The sequence below is a fragment of the Terrapene carolina genome, unplaced genomic scaffold, assembly GCF_002925995.2.
Source record: "Terrapene carolina triunguis isolate 2854851 unplaced genomic scaffold, T_m_triunguis-2.0 Scaffold88, whole genome shotgun sequence".
NCBI classification, from domain to species: domain Eukaryota; kingdom Metazoa; phylum Chordata; order Testudines; family Emydidae; genus Terrapene; species Terrapene triunguis.
The window spans coordinates 5,411,993-5,417,372 of record NW_020664439.1 but is presented as its reverse complement, the minus strand read 5'-3'; positions in this window follow the sequence as shown (position 1 = coordinate 5,417,372).

Sequence of the window (5,380 nt, the reverse complement as noted above, 5' to 3'; positions counted from 1 at the left end):
AAAAGTAGCACTCTTAGCTTGTCTGCAAAGACTTACTAGCAGTGAGTTGCAGCAAACTCATATTACAAAGATTTTTTTCCCTTATAAAATATACTACACTCTGTTTACTGTTTATAGTACTTCACAATATGCTAAATGAGAACTTGAATTGTCAAAATAAATCAGCAAGATTAATTTTGCAGTGTCCTCTTCTTTCTTTCTTTCTTTCTTTCTTTCTTTCTTTCTTTCTTTCTTTCACGTAGGGCCAGATTCAGATACCAATAATCATGTCAAACAGTACCTTGCTCCACAAATAATCCCATTGACTCCGGAGTAAACGGTTACCCAACAGCATTAAAGGTATGAGAACTGGGCCCTTATTTTGTAATTTGCAATGGGGATCAGCAAAGATTCTGCTGTATTATACGATATTTAGGGCCTGATCCTGCAAACCCTGTCATCTCTACTTGGCTTCAGTACTAATAATCAGGCAAAAAATATTTTCAGGTTCTGCCCCTCAGGCCCTGATCCCACAATCATTTCTGTGATTTGTGTCAATCAAGGGCAATGGAACAACTCAAATGAACAAATGTTCCCAGGACAAGTTTTTTAGTTTATACCCTTTTCCTCAATAACGTTATTAATATGTTTTAGTTTGGTTTTATTTTCTTTCTATTATCTGCTTAAAGGAAAAGGAGGGGGAAATACAGGGAGCTGTTGAAATGATTAATACTGTGAGCCTGCTGTTTTCAAGATTTAATGTGTTCTAAGAACAGTTCCCGGATACCTACAAATGTATTTATTTTCATTGCTTTGTAAACAGCTGTCTGCTCTTTCATGTGAGATTACTTCTGTCAGTGCGGAGCTCACCCATTTTCTGAGAGTTTTAATTCATTTTTAATGTCTGAGTAAGATTAATTTGGCTCTCACAAATGATGCTGGAAACACTCTGGCCCCATTGTGAAACACTGAGGCGGCAAGTACACTGCTGGCATGGCAAACTTGATGGTTCCCATTACAAAACATTTATTTAAAAATGCTATATACCTGGCGGGTAAAATACTTAGTCTCACACATCACTAGTGGGCCTGATTCAGCTCCACAGAAACAAATGGGAATACTTAAATTTCCTGATGTAAGTTTGAATCAGGCCCTTCATCCAAGGCCGGCTCCAGGGTTTTGGCCGCCCCAAGCAGCCAAAAAAAAATAAAATAAAAAGCCGCGATCGCGATCTGCGGCGGCAATTCGGCGGAAGGTCCTTCACTCCAAGCCGGAGTGAGGGACCGTCCGCCGAATTGCCGCCGAATAGCTGGACGTGCCGCCCCTCTCCGGTGTGGCCGCCCCAAGCACCTGCTTGACAAGCTGGTGCCTGGAGCCGGCCCTGCCTTCATCTGCTCTTGGGTAAGAGCAGCACCAGCATTTAAATTACTCCCATTGCAATATAAATGGTGTCTATTATCAATTCTGCAATAATTGACTGTATTAGCTTTAGATATGTCTTGGACTATACTGAGAGTCGGGTCCCAAACAGTGATGGAATAGTATCTTTGGAAGTACAAGCACTGTATACCCACCTCTTGAAATATATTAAATAAGGGAGGGGAAGGTAATGATGGCTGCTTGGGTCTCAATGGAGTCCAGTAATCTATAAAAATTATGTTTAGACAAACATCTTGTGTTTTTATTTTTCATAGTTTTTCTACCTTCGTTCAGCTTTAGTAATATAATCCGCTTACTCCTCGATCCTGGAATCAGCAGTTCTTAAGGCAACATTTTCCATTTGTGGATGCCCACACTGGAGACATTTTAGTCTGAACCAAACCTATAAGAAGTTTGCAATAAGGTTTTAAGGGGTTGGCCACAGATCTCCTCTTACTCACATAGACACAGGGAGTGAGCTGCATTTGCACCCTGGACTCTGAGGGGATAGGGTCTGTGCTGCATTAACTGTTCTGTGCCTTCCCTTTTAGTGTCTGTGTGTGGTCTGAGGCTGCGTTAAGTGTTCTGTGCTCCTTCCCTTTTACCGAGAGTGTGTATGCGCGCACGTGCACACTGCAGGGAAAGCCATCCTGCCAGAAAGGAGGAGGATTCAGAGGTGCGGGGAACTCACCATCAAACTAAACAATCTGGGAAAAACTCTGCAACCAAGCCTCCACATGGATTCTTCCATGGGCTAAGCACAACACACAAAGCAATATTCAAAAGACAAATGTTTATTAGATACACTGAACTTAATTTTTTAAAAAAAGAATTATGCAAGAACTACATTTAAATATAACAAGTATATAACATGTTATTGAAATTCTGTGCTACATTACAAAAAGGCATCTTTTTCCACTGCCAACATAAAGTGAAGATCTCTAAAATTGGCTTTGTGCAAAGTAATATTCAGCTGATACTGGTACATGTTAAGTGGTCTGCACTTTTGTTCAGATCTGATTTGTGCTGTTCCTGAAAATGACATTAGCTCTTGGTGGAACAAAATGTTTTAATGTTCTGTACATAAGGAAACTGGCCAACACCTTCCCCTCCCCCCAAAACAAAACCCAACAACAACAATGAACTGCTTCCAAAAACACAAAACATAACCCCAGGTGAGGAAAGTATATCTGTTGTTCAGTGGGTGTATTCTCTTTCGTTGGAGAGGTAACGCCTATTAATGTGACTCAAAGTTATTATGTGGGTGTGCACTGAAAGAATAGACCCTTGTGTCATGTGCTCACCCATATGAAATGAATACCAATACATTGTATTCAAGTCTCTTAGTCTCACTTATTGCCAGGCATTATACAGTTGCTTCATATTGCGTACTTCGGGGCGGGAGAGGTGGGAAGGGGGCGGAGAGGGAAATGTGTTGTCCTAAACAAAATATTTCTGACAGAAATTTCAGACAATGTCCTGAACTAAGATACTAACAAAAAATGCACTGTACACATTAAGGACAGTTGGCTAAAAACAACAACATTACTCTCCTTTGTCACAGTGGGAGTTCTGGAAACAGAAAATAGAGAATGGAAAAAGCACACTATTACATCCCCCCATCAATTAAATCCCCCATCACTTTAAAAAAAACCCCCAAATTTACATATTCTTCATAAATTGATTTAATTGTGCTTTAAATTAATGAATGTAGAGATTACTGTCATTGACAAGGACATTACTGTTCTGGGCAGTAAAACTGACCTTCACAAAATATTTGGGAGGAACAATACAAGCTCATACTGAAAGTAGATGAAATATTAGTGAGTTCAAGGCACACATATTTTGGCAACTTTAAACACATTCTTTTCTTTGGAACCAGTGGTACAAAAGAAGCTGCAATTACATATCTGCCACCATCACTTAAGTACAGCTACCTACATGCTGCACACAGTGGCTTTACCTATTTATCATTTTTGTAAACGATCGTCATAAGCACTATCATAAAATGATCAGAAAATCTAATCACACACACATAATACATACACACAAATCATTAAAAATATTGACTGAAGCATTATGATATGATAAAGAGGAGAATTTCCTGTAAATAAAACTCTCAGGCAACGTTATCTATGGATACACACTGCTAAGTTACCTGGACTCTTGTACATAACATCAGTTATGAAAAACTGCTGCCATGTGTTGTCAGTGCCTTGAGAACTCATGACTGACAAATCTGGCCTGGAGGGACAATGGAAGGCTGGCTTCTATTTTCGCAATAGTATTGATTGAATCTAGACGTTCAGAAAAAGCTAAGATTGCACTGGATTTTTACTGAGGCTACCTGAAGGCTAGACTATGTAAAAAAACAAACAAACTTCTATGAAAGATATGTGAATATAAATATTTGGCTCCATTCCAGATATCAAACTTCTACCTGAAATTATACCTTGCCTAACAGATTCTCTTTCAGTACTTAGGACAGAGACTTTTTAATCAGGCACACTAACCAATTTAATTTGTACCTTCTCATGAGCAAAAGAATAAGTTCAAATGAAAACATCTGCCTTGCTTCTGAGTGACAAAGTCTAGCAAGTTTTATAATCCACTTGAATTGGCGATTGCCACCTTCAACAGTAAAGAAAACGTTGTCCAAATTGAGCAAGTAAGAAAACTGAACCCTCCTGTCTTTCCTGAGCTTCATCACTAGAAGGACTACAAGCATATCAACATGTGCATCTTTTTCTCTGAAGCTGAAGACAATGAGTTGCCAAACATGATGTCGTTTTGTTAAATGAGTCAATATCTGAGATCATGAACTGTAAGAGTGTCTAGAAACTCCTGGTTAGAGCAACCTCAACTACCAAATGAATGCACTGGAATTTAAATGTTACCTCTCCCACCCATCTATTCAGATTCTTTCTATTAATTTTCTTCTGAACTGGAATGAGAATTAGTTTATAACTCCATCACCTCCACTTTATGGTAGGGAACAATGAAGGTCCAGTGCACCATCAACACACTGTGGAGGAGGATAAGAGTCTTAAATAGCAAGAAATTGATTATTTCTCATCTTGTGTCCTGGCATCTTATCAATTTAAGCAGCATAACCTGACTAATCACACAAGATAAGGCAGTGAACTCAGTCTGTCTTGTAGAGAATAGCTAACAATCATCAGTGTCTCCTGCTTTGAAGCACAGATGTCCCAAGTTTCCTCTCTGAACTTCTTCTCTGTGAAGATGAACACTTCCTTTTCCTCCATTATTAGCCTTTCCCTGAAGCTTGCAGAGTGTTGAAAATCCTATAAAAATTCTGGGTGAATTAATATAGGAGGAGTCCATATCAACATCTCCTGAATTAAAGGTATCTGCGCCATGGAGTAAGAATATCAAAACAATTTTTAATGCTGTTGTATTAGTGCATGAGTCAAAAATCAGTAATATGTTGAACTCCCACTGTTAGGAGAGAAAACACAGTGCTTAATCCTTGGATCACATAGGATGCATACACTGCAAGATGAACTATCCAATGGTACAAATGGAAGAGGTCCCACAAGTTCAGCCTACTCTGAAGGCATATGGGGTATGAGGGAACTGACCAGAAAATGAGCAACTACTAGACTCTAGGAAACGTAACGTGCTGATGACTATAAAACTGATGTCATGCATGGTGTGTTTAAAAGCAAAAGGTTGTAGACCTCTCTAGGATGCACTACTTAAATTATTTAGATGGTACCTTCTTGACAGTTAAGTTGCAATTAAGTACCAATGTTCTTTTCAGTCAATGCCAAGATTCCGAAGAGTGGAGTGACAAAGCTCATGAACATCAAAACTCAGAAGGAAAACATTTAATCTAGCTTCTTTTAAAGATATGAGATTTAGGGAAATTACTTTTCTCTGTTAGCTAAATAGTAGATAAACTCTTAAAAGTGAAGTATGAGAGGGGTAGCCGTGTTAGTCTGAATCTGTAAAAAGCAAC